Source organism: Lampetra fluviatilis, chromosome 3 (assembly GCF_964198595.1).
Source record: "Lampetra fluviatilis chromosome 3, kcLamFluv1.1, whole genome shotgun sequence".
Lineage (NCBI taxonomy): Eukaryota > Metazoa > Chordata > Hyperoartia > Petromyzontiformes > Petromyzontidae > Lampetra > Lampetra fluviatilis.
In genome coordinates, this window is record NC_136277.1 from 33264651 (window position 1) to 33282199 (window position 17549).

The window sequence follows — 17549 nt, forward strand, 5'->3', positions numbered from 1 at the left end:
ACCCAGCCACCACACACACACAGACGACCCAGCCACCACACACACACAGACGACCCAGCCACCACACACACACAGACGACCCAGCCACCACACACACACAGACGACCCAGCCACCACACACACACAGACGACCCAGCCACCACACACACACAGACGACCCAGCCACCACACACACACAGACGACCCAGCCACCACACACACACAGACGACCCAGCCACCACACACACACAGACGACCCAGCCACCACACACACACAGACGACCCAGCCACCACACACACACAGACGACCCAGCCACCACACACACACAGACGACCCAGCCACCACACACACACAGACGACCCAGCCACCACACACACACAGACGACCCAGCCACCACACACACACAGACGACCCAGCCACCACACACACACAGACGCAGAGTCCCGTGCTCGGAAGACGCGTGGAGCACCTGAGTCGGCGCGGAATAAATCACGAATCGGGTTCAAGGGCGTCCGCGGGCACGAGATGAGAACAAGCTGGACCCTCGCTCCCGCGGGAGCAGCCGCGACTTAGCAAGGCCTTCGTGTGTGCGTGGAGACGGAGGGGGATGAGGAAGGGGAGGGAGAGAAACAGGAGAGAGTGACGGAAGAAAGAGTGTCAACAGGAGGGAGGGGAGGGGGAGACGTTGGGGGCAGGGGAAGGAGAGAGTGAGCAGTAAGAGAGGGAAGGGTAGAGAGAAGGGGGGGTGGGGGGAGTAGGAACGCACGAGAGTGGAGAGAATAGAGTTGGTAGACAGAGGATAGAGAGGGGGGAGACAGGCAGGGGAACTAGAGGAGGCGGCAACGGGTAAAGCAGAGAGACTTTGACTTTTAAACAACTTTTTATTGCCGCCAGCAGCAACAGCACTGGAGGCGATTCTGATATGAAATACACAAAGCCACCAGCAAACAAACTAATAATCGCAATAAATCCACGCGCTGTGGCGCTAAATCCAGCGCGCACAACACGAAAGAAAAGGGCGACGGACCCCAACATCTTCAGGGGCTGGTCAACGTGCTCGTCGGCTACGCCAAGCTCGCCATGTACAGGGCGAGGAAGGTGGCCCTGGAGGGGAAACGTCCGGCCAGCAGCCTGGGCATCTTCCGCGCTCTGGACGGAGCCAGGGTGTGTGGGCTGGAGTTCCGCCATGCGCAGTTGACCCACGCCGTGCCGGCCTTCAAGGAGCAGTGGGCGATGGAGGAGGCCGTGTGCTCGGTGGCAGATGACGGGGAGCTCTGCGTGGAGTTATGAGCTACCCGTCGGAGGCCGTTGGACTGCGAGAAGGGCTGCGTGCAGAACGAGAGACAGCGAGAGAGTGAGCGAGAGGTGGGGAGTTACATAAAGCAAAGTTATAAAAAAATTACGAAATGATGAATGAAGCAAAGTGCCGACTACACCGAGCATCTTCTTGTTTCCTCTGATCGTAAATAAAGAGAGAGAGAGAGTGGGGTACACGGGGAAGGAGCTGGCGAGAGAGAAAGAGAGAGATTAGAGGGACTGGAGTAGGAAGAGAGAGGAGAGATGAGCGAGAGTGTTGGCAGATGCTCGAGTGGTGGGTGGCGGGCACGGCTCTGCCCGCTCTGCCCTCGGTGCGTGGACCAATCACAGCGCTCCTCGCGAATCCTCCTCGCGCCGTCTGGGGTATCGTCGAGTATATTTATTAAAATGTTCCATCGTGTTATTACAATTATCATTTTTTCTTTCGTATGTAACAGGAATAACACCCGTGTTTGAAAAACGTACTCAGCCGTGGTGGTGCTGGTGGTGGTGATGGGTTTTTTTTTATATATTAAATTAAGCTTCCGAGAAATGTTCTCAGTTTCTCGGCGAATAATTCATTTTGTTTAACCGCATCCTGAAACTTAAAGCAGCGGCAGCAGCAACAGCAGCAACAACAGCAGCAGCAACAGGAGCAGCAACAGGAGCAGCAACAGTAGCAGCAACAGTAGCAGCAACAGCAGCAGCAACAACAGCAACAGCAGCAACAGCAGCAACAGCAGCAGCAACAGCAGCAGCAGCAACAGCAGTAATAGCGTGTGTAGCAGCAGCAGCAGTCATAGCAGCAGCAGCAGCAGTAACAGCAGCAGCAGTCGTAGCAGCAGCAGCAGCAGTAGCTGCAGCAGCAACAACAGCAGCAGTAGCAGCCGCAACAACAGCAGCAGCAACAGCAGCAGTACCAAAAGCAGTAATAGCGTGTGTAGCAGCAGCAGCAACAGAAGTAGCAGCAGTAGCAGCAGCAGCAACAGCAGCAGTAGCAGCAGCAGCAGCAGACCGCGTGGACATGCGGCCACATTCTCAAGACGCCGCGCGGAATGAGAGAGGGCACGGGTCGCTGTGTGGAGAGGCAGTCGGCCATCGGCAGGGCGAGACGGGGACAAGTCTGGGGCCCGGCAGTCAACAGCACGGACCGCTGGGGAGAAGACATTCCAGACAATGGGGGCAGCAGAGGAGAATGAGCGACCTCCCGCTGAGCAATGGGGCGGAGGGGAGGGCTTTGACGGAAGCCTTGGGTTGCTGCAGCGGAGAGAGAGTCAGCGTCGGTGAGCCGAGTGAGGTGGGAGCAGAGTGAGAAGGGAGCAGAGTGAGATGGGAGCAGGGTGAGGGGGGAGCAGGGTGAGGGGGGAGCAGGGTGAGGGGGGAGCAGGGTGAGGGGGGAGCAGGGTGAGGGGGGAGCAGGGTGAGGGGGGAGCAGGGTGAGGGGGGAGCAGGGTGAGGTGGGAGCAGAGTGAGATGGGAGCAGGGTGAGATGGGAGCAGGGTGAGGGGGGAGCAGGGTGAGGGGGGAGCAGGGTGAGGGGGGAGCAGGGTGAGGGGGGAGCAGGGTGAGGGGGGAGCAGGGTGAGAAGGGAGCAGAGTGAGATGGGAGCAGGGTGAGGGGGGAGCAGGGTGAGGGGGGAGCAGGGTGAGGGGGGAGCAGGGTGAGGGGGGAGCAGAGTGAGATGGGAGCAGGGTGAGGGGGGAGCAGGGTGAGGGGGGAGCAGGGTGAGGGGGGAGCAGGGTGAGGTGGGAGCAGAGTGAGATGGGAGCAGAGTGAGATGGGAGCAGGGTGAGGGGGGAGCAGGGTGAGGGGGGAGCAGGGTGAGGGGGGAGCAGAGTGAGATGGGAGCAGGGCGAGGTGGGAGCAGGGTGAGGGGGAGCAGGGTGAGGGGGGAGCAGGGTGAGGGGGGAGCAGGGTGAGGTGGGAGCAGGGTGAGGTGGGAGCAGGGTGAGGGGGAGCAGGGTGAGGTGGGAGCAGGGTGAGGGGGGAGCAGGGTGAGGGGGGAGCAGGGTGAGGGGGGAGCAGGGTGAGGTGGGAGCAGAGTGAGATGGGAGCAGAGTGAGATGGGAGCAGGGTGAGGGGGGAGCAGGGTGAGGGGGGAGCAGGGTGAGGGGGGAGCAGAGTGAGATGGGAGCAGGGCGAGGTGGGAGCAGGGTGAGGGGGAGCAGGGTGAGGGGGGAGCAGGGTGAGGGGGGAGCAGGGTGAGGTGGGAGCAGGGTGAGGTGGGAGCAGGGTGAGGGGGAGCAGGGTGAGGTGGGAGCAGGGTGAGGGGGGAGCAGGGTGAGGGGGGAGCAGGGTGAGGGGGGAGCAGGGTGAGGTGGGAGCAGGGTGAGGGGGAGCAGGGTGAGGGGGGAGCAGGGTGAGGGGGGAGCAGAGAGGTTTGCCGGGGCGAGTCCAATGAGGATCTCGAGGTGAGTAGTGGCTGAGACTCGAGGGGGAACCTGGGGGGTCAATAACGCGACGATGGAGAGAAACGTGAGGCGAATACACGGAGCCCGTCACTCTGTGGTGTGGCGGTGGTGGTGGCGGTGGTGGTGGTGGCGGTGATGGTGGCGATGGTGGTGGGTGTTCTTTGGCGGTGGTTGGGGTGGCGGCGGTGATGGTGGTGGCGGTGGTGGTGGTGGGTGTTCTTTGGTGGTGGTTGGGGTGGCGGTGGCGGTGGTGGTGATGGTGGCGATGGTGGTGGGTGTTCTTTGGCGGTGGTTGGGGTGGCGGTGGTGGTGGTGGCGGTGGCGTTGGTGCTAATTGCGAGTTGACAAAAGACTGATAATGACCCCCAAGTGCAAATTGTCAGCACAAAAAAAAGCCACCCCAACATGTTCGCTTAATCCTCGCCTCGAGTGAAGTTCATAAATTAGACGCCTAAGTGCAACAATGCACCAACACCCTCCACCCCCCCTCGAACCCCTTCCCTGAGTCGTCACGATGCAGGGAAGGAGTTTCTCTTCCCTCATTCGCGCCGCCTTTCGTCTCCGTTTGTTCCGTGTGTGTGGGAGTTTTCGGTGTGTGGCTGTGTGTACGTACGTACGTGTGTGTGTTGGACTTCTATTGCACCGTACGTAGCCAATCGTGCTCATCGGAGGTGACGTTTTTTGTAACGGCTCATTTGCTCAACCCCCATTGGGAGACACGCACAACATCTTGGGTCAGTCCCTGCTTCACGCGTTTTCACTCTAGCGCGGTTCTTCCATTAGGGATGTTTTCCCACCACAACTTAGAACGCGCTCCGTTATAACGCGGGACGTGCACCGTTATAGCGCGGTTTCCAAGCGGCTGACGACGAACTACTTTCTTTGAGCTGTGCGTTTGAGCGGTACAGTGATACAGTACGTGGAATGATACAGTAACCTGGCGGCGTACCCACAGTACATCCCATCTCGCCAAACCTGAACGCGGCACCTCTCAGGAACGCATCCACCGCCTTCAACGAGGACTGAGTGTAATGTTTGCACGCCAGTCACCTGCATGCAATCGTCATGAATATAAAAAAACATCAATCTATTCTCGTCACTCTCAAATCATTACCATCCAACAGCGATACGCCACCCGCCCCCCCCCCCCCCGGGACCTTTCGATATCAATAAACGTGCCGTCGATCCATTCATCCGTCGCCAACGTCCAACGGTGCTGTTTGCTGCTGGCCGCTCGACGTTCCGCGAGTCGCCGAGACGCGCCCCGCGATTGCGTCGGTGCAGTGCAGCAACAAGGATGAAGATGCTGGGACACCAGAGCGGAGATCATTTGACCTCGGAATCGAGAAGGCGAGAGGGGAGAGAGCCAGCGAAGGGTTAAGAGCAGCGGGTGTGTGGCTGATGGGAGGGGAGGGAGCTAGGACCATGCCTGGAGGAAAGCCCTGCCCTGCATCTCTCCGGAGAGGCCTCGCTGGAGGCAACTCTACTCCAGCCCGACGTACAACCGCGTCGGTGACCTCAGCTGGAGCATCGCCCACGGCACCGTCACCACCAACGCCTCCCTGGCGCGCTTCACCGACACGTCCCCGGAGTGCCGGTTCTGCGGAAAAGTGGAGACGGTGGCGCACCAATACGTGGAGTGCAAGAGCCTGGACTTGTTGTCCAAGGTCCTCAAAAACATCCTCCTAAGGTTCAGCCTCCACTTCTCGCCGACGGTTCTCATCTTTGGATGCCAAAAGGGCGACGGACCCCAACATCTTCAGGGACTGGTCAACGTGCTCGTCGGCTACGCCAAGCTCGCCATTTACAGGGCGAGGAAGGTGGCCATGGAGGGGAAACGTCCGGCCAGCAGCCTGGGCATTATCCGCGCTCTGGTCAGAGCCAGGATGTGGCTGGAGTTCCGCCATGCGCGGCTGACCCACGCCGTGCCGGCCTTCAAGGAGCAGTGGGCGATGGAGGAGGCCGTGTGCTCGGTGGCAGATGACGGGGAGCTCTGCATGCTGATATGAGCTACCCGTTGGAGGCCGTTGGACTGCGAGAAGGGCGGCGTGCAGAACGAGAGAGAGCGAGAGAGTGAGCGAAAGAGTGAGCGAGCGAGAGGTGGGGGTTTACATAAAGTAAAAAGTTTAAAAAAAATTACGAAATGATGAACGAAGCAAAGTGCCAACTACACCGAGCATCTTCTTGTTTCCATTGATTGTAAAAAAAAGAGAGTGAGGGAGCTGAGAGGGAGGGTAAGAGATCGGGAGAGTAAAATATGAAGAAGGGGAGGGATGGGGGGTGGGTGGGGGATGGGGGGTGGGTGGGAGAGAGGGGTTGGGGGTGATGAGCAAGCGAGTGAGAGAACGACCGAGGGAGCGAGGGAGCAAGTCGGAGTGAGTGAGAGCGCCAGCGAGAGTGTGAGAGAGAGCGAGGGTGAGTGAGAAAGAGAGCGAGCCAGCGAGAGTGTGAGCGAGGGTGAGTGAGAGAGAGAGACAGCGAGGGTGTGAGCGAGTGTGTGAGAGAGCGAGCGCGAGAGAGTTAAAGTGAGAGGGAGCGGGAGGCGATGCAGGAACAAAGGTGGAACGCGCCCGCCCTCTTCAACATCTCTGGACGCTTTCTCAGCTCCGGCTCGACGGGGAGGGCGAGTGGCGTAGAGCGAAGCGTGGGGGGCAGGGGGGGTACTGCATGACCCGGTGCCAAGTGGACAAGGGGACTGTAGAGGTGGGGGGGGCAGGGAGGGTGTAGGGGGGGGCCCAGTGGTTTGCGGGCGAGGTGAGTGGAGGAGGTGACTTGTTGACATTTCTTGTACGTTACACTCCCGGCGCGTGTTCTGTAGGGTTCGTTGTTGTCAACGTTCTTACCCCCCGCCCCTGCTGGACATCTGTTGGGGTAAAATAAAAAAAGATTAAGAGCTTAACAGCGCGTCGTATTCCTCTCCAGCATCAATACATAGTCCGATTCGGAGCAGGTCGTGGTGAATGGGCGCTGTTGTGAGGTGAGGGTGGTGAGGGAGGTGAGGGTGGTGAGGAGGAGGAGGGGTGGTGGTATGTGTGGGGTGGCGCTGGTGAGGGGGTGAGGTGATGGGTGAGGTGACGGGTGGAGTTGGTGGTGAGATCTCGTCTTGTATAGATATATTTACCTCGCAGCGCGTTAGTCCGTGATGCCTGATAATGAGTATAATAGGGCACGTGATATGGCATCGGTTGGTATCGTTATGGTGAAAGGTGGGACAGGTGGAGGGGGTGGAGAAGGGGGGAGTTTGTGGAGTTTGATTGACAGGTGGTGAGGTTAGAGGTGAGGCGAGAGGTGGAGGTCATGACGACTTGGAGGGGTGAGGTGTTAGCAGTGTTTGACTGAGACGGGGTGTGAGTGGTGAGATGTCAAATCCTTCGCCTGGTGTGCAGGAGGTCGTGGCTTCGATCCTGATCCTGACGCCTGCTGCTGTATATTTGGAGTCTGCGTGTCTCTCTCTCTCTCATGGTCGCGTGGATTTTTCTCCGGATCCTCCGGTTTTTTCCCCCTCCACATTGACAATCGACATCACGCGTTTAGAGAATTTAGCTGGTGTACATTTCCACACGTTCAGCCACCACGGTGAGAAAGAGCCGTACAGCGCCTTGGATTCCTCCAGTACAAATACATATTCTGGTTTGTGGCCAGGTCGCTATGTGAAGAAGAACAGCGATATAACTCGCTGGGCCTTACCTCGTCAAACAAATGAAGGTCGTGTCGAGGTGAGGGGTGGAGGCAGAGAGACCGCGACATCTCAGTGGAGGTGCTCCGTGCGTCAGGCCCAGCCGTGTCCCCTCGCCCGCAAAGCGGGGCCACTTACCGATTGGACCTCTCTCGCGATCACCATGTGTTGCTGCCCCCCCCCCCACTGCTTTATCGCTCTGTCGCCTTTACGAGAAGTGGGGGGGGGCAGGTGGGAGGAGGAGGAGGACGAGGAGTGACCGCGTCTCGTGCCTCCGCGTTGTTTACACTTCACTCACTCGGCCGGCTTGGTCCGGCAAGGTCCTCGCCAAAGTCGATTTCATGTTGCTGCTGCTGCTGTTGCTGCTGCTGTTTGTGCTTTGATGTTGCTGCTGTGTCCACGCAGCAGCAGCAGCACGGATCTCCCGTCTACAATATCTAGGTGCAACCGGCCGAACTGAACGGGAGCACCAGCAAATCAAGATAAACGCAACTCGTGACGAAGGCGATGATGAAAATCTCCCCCTTGTTGTTGTTGTTGTTGTTTTTTGGCTCTGATGTTTTCCTGCAGTTTAGTTATTTATTCTAATTCAGAACCTGGGCCGCGCTCCGGTGTCACGCGGGGCCGTGCTGCCGATTGGAATCCGCGCTTCGCTCGGGAGTTGTTTGTTTTGCTTTGCTACTTCATGTTCTACAACAAGCCTCCCTTATTTCCATTCCTTATTTCCATTCCGCGATGGATGTAAACGTCTCCAGGAATTCTTTTTTTTACCATGCCGCTGCTGCTCCTGCCGATGATAGGCCAATATAATTATTTATTATTTACCAAACAGACGCGTTTATTTATTTTAAACCGCGTACCGCCAATTCACGCGTAAATATACAACCACTGATACAACGGCAGGGGGGGGGTTCTTGTCACCCTCAGCTCTCTCTCTCTCTCCCTCTCTCCCCCTCCGCACGTGTTTGTGCCTCTGAGCTTAATCCCTCAGCCTCCTCCTCCTCGTGTCTTGAGAATAACAACAGTTCGCCTGTGTTTTGTTTTTGACACTGGGCGGCTTTCAAGCGGCATTCAAGTGCCGATGACTGACACAGCTGGGCTAATCAATCGAGATTACGCGATGCTCTCCGAGCCAGCCCCGACCATTCAAATCGTGCCAAGACGGCATTTTAGACCCGGCCAGACCCCTCCCGCTAACCGCAGCGCGCTGCTTCAAGCCAAGGAGACTAAATCTACGTTCCGACAGCAGCGCAACACGCCGCCCGACCTGCCATCTCGAGTCACGGAGCCAGACATCCATCCACCCCCGTGCGTGCTGCCAAGCCGTACAGCCACGCTGTTATCTCGCCGTAGGGACATCGAAGCCGGCCATCCACCCTTCCAGCCAGCCGTGCCCGCCATACAACCGTCCGTACAGCCACCCGTCTCGTCGCAATCTAACTCAAGATTTCCAGTCGGTGTAGTAAAACGAGTCATGCAGCCAGCCAGACAGTCAGTCATCTCGCCGGTCAGGCAGACAGTTTTTTTTGTTCATCAGTCATCCATCCATACATCCATCTGGCCGCTCAGCTATTCCGGGCACCAAAGCGAAGCGTCGACCCCCCGAGCCCGGCCCGGCCCGGGCAGATTCCTGAGCGGGCCCAGTACCGGCGGGGAATACAGCGGGTCGACAAAGCCAGAGGGGGGGGGGGGGGCTCCGCTCGGCTACGGGGGGACAGCGAACGGCTTCGACCGGCCACGAGCATCGTGAGCGAAGAAGCCAAATCGTAGAGAGAGGACGGCGAGGGGGGGGGGCACGCGAAGAGCGGGGGGAGACGCTGCCTGGCACGGGCCGAGCGAGCGCGGTCGGTCGATCTCTCACGGCGCGGAATGGAATCTGTTTTGGCAGGCGACCCGCGCCGTAAGAAGCCGCCGGCTGCATCAAGGACGGGAGGGGGTGTGACGATGGTGGTGGTGGGGTGGGTTGGGTTGGGGGGGGTGAATGGGGGTGAGGGAGTGTGGTGGGGGAGGCGGGGTGGGTGATGGTGGAGGCCAGATGGCTGTGTGGTCGGATTAGGCATTTGGAATGTTGGCACACACTTCTGCACCGCGCTTTTGCAGATTCCGTGTAGCAGTGTACGTGCGCGTCTGTGTGTGCGTGTGTATGTGCCTGTGGAGGATATGTGTGTGTGTACGTGTGCGAGTTGGAGGCAGTCGTCCTCCAACAACAACTCAGGGCAGAGGAGCGACGCTCACAACAACGAGCGGAGCGCCGGGCGGCAAAGATGCAGCAAGTTGGCACAGTGCGGGGGTACAGCTGGCGTGCATCTGCCAGTCATCTCAATCAGCCAACCCATGGCACCTGGGTCTATGCCGTGACCTCTTGTCATCGAGCCATCGACGTGGCCTCAAAGTGCACCTGGCTTGGCACAGGCGCCGTGGTGACGTCACCGTCACTTAGTGGCGAATGGCAGCTGTGTTGGTATTGATGTGTCCGTGGGGGAGTGGTGGTGCAGCGGTTAGCGCGCTTCACTACAAACCCGGCAACCCCGAGTTCGATTCCCGCTCACGGCCAACACCAGTGACGATTATCTGAACCGGTCCTGGGCCTCCCTTAGGTCGACTCAGCCTCAAATGAGTTCCTGGTGCGGTGTGTAAACATCGTCACCAGTGAGACAAAGGCGGCCAGGCGTGGTACTGGCCACCCACCCCCTCGTGTGCTGTTCCAGCACTTGCCCCAACCGTCTGATAAAGGCTATACGGTGAATCTTTGTAAGTTGTGTATCTGTAAGTATACAGTATGTGTGTGTGAGAGTCGCTCCTCCGCCCTCCGTTGTTGTTGGAGGGCGACTGCCTCCAACTGCCCAGTAGCGTCCTTCACGAGCCTCCTCCACAGAGGCTGATCTTGACACCGCTGGTACCAGTCATCGGCAAGTCCACTCAGCTCCACGTCCTCCTGTACCACATCACTCCATATTTTCTCGATGTAATGACAGGGTGACACCTGCTGGCAGGGTTAAAGTAACAACCAATCAGAGAAGGAGATGTATCTGGGGCAAAGGTAACAGGTGGGGCTAGCCGAGATAGAGGGCGGGGCTGGAGGCGTGGCCTAGCCGGAGGCGTGGCCTAGCCGGAGGCGTGGCCTAGCCACGCCTGGGGGGATATAAGGGGGAGCGGACCCGGGGCTCGTGTGTGGGGTCCTGGGTCCTGCGTGGGTTCCATCGCCGTCATGGCCACGCCGGCAGTCAGCGGCGTGGCAGAGTGAGGGCGGTGGGACCACACCGTGTGATCGGCCGTGTGTGTAGCCAGTAGAGACGTTAATATCTAAATGTTGTACTCGGAGTGAGAAGAATAGATGTTGGCCTGTGTTGTGCCCAGTGAGAAAAATAAAAGAAGTTCCCTCTACGCGACGTGTCGCGGAAGTCGCTCATTACATCTAGCTCGGACCTCCAATCAGTAGGGTTGGCTACGTACGGTGCGAAAGAAGTTCAACACACACACATACAGCCCCCTGGCCAAACAGAAGCTGCTTGGACATGCGATGGCTGGACATGCGGAAAACAGACAGACAAACACAAACTAAAACAAAAAATATTTATTTTACCAGGTAACACCCGCAGAGCTATGTAGCTCACCGGGATCGAACCCACATCCTCCTGTATACCAGGCGAGGGAGTTAACATCTCTGCACCGCGGCGCCCCAAACACACACAAGCACAGAGAGAAAGACAACAATCCCCGTGTAGCCTTAACAGACTATTGGGGCAAGTGCTGTTAACGAGCGTCTATGAAGGCCGGCACGGCACACGAAAGGGTGGGTGGCCAGCACTACGCCCGGCCGCCTTTGTCTCCCTAGTGGCGATGTTAACACACCACACCAGGTACTCATTTGAGGCTGAGTCGACCCAGGGGGAGGCCCAGGACGGGTTCAAACAATCGTCACCGGCGTTGGTGGTGACCCGGAGCAGGAATCCAACTCGGGGTCGCTGGGTTCGTAGCGCAGCGTAGCGCTGACCGCTGCACCGCCGCTCCCCACACGCGCTCGCACATCCACAATTCACTGGGCTGTCACGAGAAGCGAGCGCTCGGGAGGGATATCGTGTGACTGACGCAGCCGGGAATTTCATAACATCTGCCGCGCTTGACAGCTGGCGGGTGAGCACCTTGTGAAAGGTTTATCCAGCAACGTCTGCCGTCAGCCGGGCGATCGCTGAGCCACGGTCCTTGCTCTCACACGCACGCGGAAAACCAGCGAGAGAGAGACAGCGAGAGAGAGACATCGAGAGAGAGAGACATCGAGAGAGAGAGAGACAGCGAGATATAGCGAGGGAAAGGAGAGAGCGAGAGATAATGAGACGGCGAAAGAGATAGCGAGAGATATACGGCGGGAGAGAGGGAGAGAGAGAGTGAGGCAGAGATACTCTTGAATGTTAAAATCCATCCCTTGCGAGAAGCAACGCAAATCCATAATGTTACTGTACGATGCAAACACCTTAAATATTAAACAGGTCACATTTCTTCTCCACAAATACATAAAACGCACGAATGTGAGCGAGGGATCTGGAGAGATCGGGCGAGAGAGAGAGAGAGCTCGGTGACACAAGACGGGGAGCTCTGCATGCAGATGTGAACTGCCGTCGGAGGCCGTAGGACTGCGAGAAGGGCTGGGTGCAGATGCAGCACTTGTCGTGGTTTTAAAATAAATGTTTTACATAGAAACCAGGGGGAACATAGAGAGAGAGTAGGGAGAGGAGGGTTGAGAGAGAGGGGGTAGAGAGAGGGGGCTTTAGAGAGAGAGGGTAGAGAGATAGGGGGTAGAAAGAGAGAGGGTAGAGAGGGGGGGGGTAGAGAGAGAGGGGGTAGAGAGAGAGGGTGCTTGAGAGAGAGAGAGGGGGCTTGAGAGAGAGAGGGTAGAGAGATAGGGGGTAGAGAGAGGGGGTAGAGAGATAGAGGGTAGAGAGAGGGGGTAGAGAGAGGGGACTTGAGAGAGAGGGGGTAGAGAGAGAATGGGTAGATAGATAGGGGGTAGAGAGATAAGGGGTAGAGAGAGGGGGGTAGAGAGGGGGGGTTGAGAGATAGGGGGTAGAGAGATAGGGGGTAGAGAGAGGGGGGTAGAGAGGGGGGGTTGAGAGATAGGGGGTAGAGAGATAGGGGGTAGAGAGAGGGGGGGTAGAGAGGGGGGGGTAGAGAGAGAGAGGGTAGAGAGATAGGGGGTAGAGAGATAGGGGGTAGAGAGATAGGGGGTAGAGAGATAGAGAAGGGGTAAGGAGAATGGAGCAGAGCGTGCTTCTTCGTCTTGATGTTTGTGTCTACAAAGAAAGTATCACAGAATGATTTTGTTTCACAATGGGAAAATAGTAAAATATTTCATTAAAAAAAGGGGGGGGGGGGGAGCACAAAAAGCAAAGCAATGGGAAAAAACCGAAATGATGAACGAAGCAAAGTGCCGACTAAACCGAGCATCTTCTTGTTTCCTCTGATTGTAAAAAAAGAGCGAGATTGAGATAGCGAGGGCGCGAGAGGGCAGGCAGGAGAGAGAGATCGGGCGAGAATGATAACGACGACAGGGAGAGCGAGCGAGAGAGAGATCGGGCTAGAGGGGGTAGAGAGAGAGGGTAGAGAGAGAGAGGGAGAACACCTTTTGTTAGAGGTCGTAAATGTGTTCTCGGAGGCTCGTAATGAGCGGCCGGCTGGCGTGGCGCGGCGCCTGCTATAAAGCTCACGTAGCCGCGCTAAGTGTAGGTATCGCCGGACTTGCGAGGATTTAATGGGGCGACTATGGCCGGAAATAAAGAATAAAGTATGTATATGTGTGTGTGTATATGTGGAGTCACAAAAAAATGTGGAAATGTTCACGAGGCCTGAGGATCGTTCATCACGGCGTTGGCACCGATGGATTCGTGTCTGCTGGGGACTCGTGGCTTTGGGTGGGGGGGTTGGAGGGAGGGAGGGAGATGGGGTGGGAGGGAGGAGGGGCATGGGGTGGGAGGAAGGGGAGAGGGGGATGGGGGGGTAGCAGGGACCCGTCTGGTTACACCTGTGTGCTGCTGATATGTATTTCCGCGTGTGGCAGCAGCAGCAGCAACATCTTTAGTGGCAGCAGCAGCAACATCTTTAGTATAGACGCAAGTCAGTAGCAGTATAATCATCATCAGCAGCAGCAGAAGAAGCCGCAGCAGGAGAACCAGCAGCAGAATCATGATCAGCAGAAGCAGAATTATCATCGCTCGCAGTAGCAGCAGCAGCAGTAAAATCACCATCATTGTCAGTCGCAGAATCATCAGCAGTCGCAGCAGGATCGTCATTATCATCACACTCACCACAATCTTCACCACCATCCTCACCACCAAAGACAAAGATCACCCGTATAGCCGTCGCAGATTATAGGGGCAAGTGCTGTGAGAGAGCAGCACCTATGAAGGCCGGGACGGCGCACGAGGGGGGAAGGTGGCCAGCACCACGCCCGGCCGCATTTGTCTTCCCAGTGGCGATGTTAACACATCGCACCAGGTACTCATTTGAGGCTGAGTCGACCTAGGGGGAGGCCCAGGACCGATTCAGAAAATCGTCACTGGCGTTGGCCGTGAATGAAACTCGGGTCTCGGTGTCCGTTAGCGCAGCGCGATAGCCGCTACTACACTACCGCTGCCCACCACCACAATCCTCACCACCACCACCACGACCATCACCACCACCACAATCCTCACCACCACCACCACCACGACCATCACCACCACCACAATCCTCACCACCACCACCACCACGACCATCACCACCACCACAATCCTCACCACCACCACCACGACCATCACCACCACCCTCGTTGTCGCTGCTGCTGCTGCTGCTCGATCCCAGCTCTTCTCCGGGGCGTGGCGAGGGAGAATGGCGCACAAAGGGCGATGAGCTCCTGGTAGCGCCTAATGCGCTTTGACGACTCCCCAGGGGGGTAGGGGAGGGGGGGCTGGGTACACCCCCCCCCCCCTAATCCCCCCCCCTCATCCACTACCCCCCCACACCCCCGAATCGCCGGTGACTGCATCTGCCTCCCAGTGTTTAACGTGGTCGTGAAATGCCAAGTGTGTGTGTGTGGTGTGTGCGGTGTGTGTGTGTGTGAGTGGTGTATGTGAGTGGTGTGTGTGTGTGGTGTGTGTGTGGTGTGTGTGTGTGGTATGTGTGGTGTGTGTGTGGTGTATGTGTCGTGTGTGTGTGGTGTGAGGTGTGTGTGTGGTGCTTGTGTGGTGTGTGTAGTGTGAGGTGTGTGTGTAGTGTGTGTGGTGTGTGTGTGGTGTGTGTATGTGGTGTGTGTGTGGTGTGTGTGGTGAGGTGTGTGTGTACTGTGTGTGGTGAGGTGTGTGTGAGGTGTGAGGGAGAGTCGTGGTTGTGGGGGGGGGTCAGGATGGAGGAAGGGAAGTGGAGGGGGTGGTGTGGTGGGGAAAGGAGCGGTAGTGGAGGAGGGGAGTAGGGGAGGGGGTTGTAGGGGAGGGGGTTGTAGGGGAGGGGGTTGTAGGGGAGGGGTTGTAGGTGAGGGGGGGAGTGGCTCCGTGTGGTTTGGCAGGAGCTCGTGTCGCGACTGAAACTGCGTGCACAGTTTTCTGAGCCTGAGTGAGGATTACGTGAATCGGTCCTCGGCCTCCCTTAGGTCGGCTCAGCCTAAAATGAGTTCACCCGGTGCGGTGTGTAAACCGCACCCACCCCTCGCGTGCCGTGCCGGCCTTCATTGTGCGCTACTCGCTAACAGCACTTGCCCCGACAATCTTGTCAAAGGCTATATGGGGCATCTTTGTCTTTGTACGCGTGTGCCGGCCTTCATAGGTGCTCGTCAACAGCACTTGCCCCCACCCCCCCCCCCCCCAAATGACAGTCTATTAAAGGCTCAGATTCTAGTCATTGTGGGGGAGCGGTGGTGTCGTGGTCAACGCACTCCGCTACGATCCTGGCGACCCGAGTTCGATTCAATTCACCGGTCACATCCATCATCACCATCATCACTATCAGTGGCGACTGTGTGAACCGGTCCCGGAGTTTGCGTCCACGTGCTTGCGACCGGCTCACGCTTGTAAGTTGCTGTGTGCGTATGCTGGGACTTCTTTCGCGCCGTACGTAGTCAGTGTTCATAGTTCGCAAGAGGCAGCGGCAGCAGCTTGGTGAGAGGGGAAGTTTCTCTGCGAGAGATGCGCTTTGGCCCTCTGCTGCTCTGAGTGTGTGACGGTGGATATCGTTCGCGTCCGACGGTCGCTTTATGGACGCGACTCACGCCGCTGCGTCCAACATTCGTCCTCTGCAGGGTTCCAATCGCTGGTTTCTCAGAGAAACCGCAGCTTTTCTCAATTCGTGGATTTAGAGATTCTTTTTCTTTCCGTGTAAATGACAAAGTCTCCCCTACCCCCTACGCACCACCCCCTCCACCACCACCACCACCATCGCTATCTCCCCACAAACACCAGCTGTTGCCTCCCCCCTCCCTACCTCCCCCCACCCTCCCTCCCCCACCCTCCCCCCACATTCCTCCAAAACCCCATCCCTCTCCCGAACTTGGCCTCAACGCTTCCTGCCTTGAGTTTCACAGATTTCGTGAATCTCAACCCTGGCGCTCTCTCTCTCTCGGCTCTCACACTCACGCCTCGGGTCTCTTGCTCCATGCCAATGCGTGCACACAGACAAAGATCACCACGCTGTAGCCTCAACAGACTGTGGGGGGGGGGGCAAGGTTGCTGTTAGCGAACACCTATTAGGGCCGGAGTAGCGCACGTAGTGTGGTCAGTGCCACGCCCGGCCACCTTTGTCTCCCCAGTGGTGATGAGAGTTTGCGCATCGCACCAGGCACTCATTTAAGGCTGAGTCGACCTAGAGGAAGGGCCTGCAGGACTTGTTTGGGAATCGAAAAAAAGACAGAGTACAGTAGTTGGCCAAGCATTTCCAGCGCAGCAGGAACCTCTTGAAAGGGAGTCTTGAGACTCGGTGAGGCTTGTCCGGGAAAATAAAGGCATTATAAGAATAATTATTATAATTTGTTGCAGTAATGTCCCTGGGTTCCGCTAATCGACCCCCTCCCCAAGTGCGCCCCACTATAGCTGCCCAATCAATGCATTGATCACCCAGGGAGTCGAGTCCAGGCAGATTTCCGTGCCACTTAACGAGGGATTTGCGGCTGATTCACGGATTGATGTGAATAGTGGAGGAGGGAGGAGGGGTGGAGATTTGGACGGAGGGAGGGAGAGAGAGAGAGGGAGGGGACGACAAACGCGATGCTGGCGAGTCTGGACGGAATGTTGGTGTTGATATGCGTTGATAATAATTATTGATTTGTATTCCATGTTGCCTACGATGATATCGCTTTGTATGAGAGGGGGGAACGGCAAATGTCGAGACCTCCTCCCCTGGGAAGTTTCAAGACCATCCTCTGTATCGCAGCAACACCTCATTGAAGAGGTGCATTTATACTAAACTATTTTACCAGGTAAGGCCCACTTACCTGTGTAGCTCTTTTTTCAGAAGCTACCTGGCCACAAATGATAGCCCAACGAAATGGCTTATCATCACGGGGAAATGTATAGCAGCCAAATACTCTAAACGCGTGTTTCTGAATGTGGAGGGAAAAACCGGAGGACCCGGAGAAAAAATCCACGTGACCACGGGGAGAGAGAGAGAGAGAGCAGGCGTCAGTGTCGGGGTCGAGCCCATGACCTCCGGCATACCAGGCGAGGGAGTAAACATCGCGCCCTATAAAGGTAAGGGGCGGGCGGGGATGAGACTGACCCAGCCCCCCGCCCCTTCTTCCAGGAAGTTTGGTGGTCCTTTAAGAAATCTAAATCCTCCTCGAGTGGTGGACGTGAGTGCTTCGCTCCGATGGAAATCCAGATGCCACGCTTTCTCCAATCTCGGCTTCTTACAGGCGGGGAGGGGTGGTGCACGGGCCGGTGGAGGGGGCGTGGGAGGAGGGTACATGGGGGGAGGTGGTTGCGGGGTTGATGAGGGAGCAAGTGGGGGGGGGGGAGGGGGGATCAGGAGGCTGGAGGGAGGGGTGATAGCGAGCGAGGGCATTTAGGTTCACGGGACGCTGTTGATTCCACGTCTTTGTGTGGAGCATCACAAATGTGTTAATGCTTTTAGACTGCGCATGGAAGTACGTGAGCGCACGCGCGCGCGTGAGTGTGTGTGTGCGTGTGTGTCCGTGTAGTATGTCCGTGGGGAGCGGTGGTGTAGTGGT

The 17549-nt window shown here is 57.3% G+C and overlaps 1 long non-coding RNA gene across 1 annotated transcript in view; it reads left to right on the top strand.

Moving 5' to 3' along the window:
* Window positions 1-17549, top strand: part of LOC144949853 (uncharacterized) — a 45623-nt gene that overhangs the window by 15348 nt on the left and 12726 nt on the right. The gene's annotated exons all lie outside the window — the stretch shown is intronic.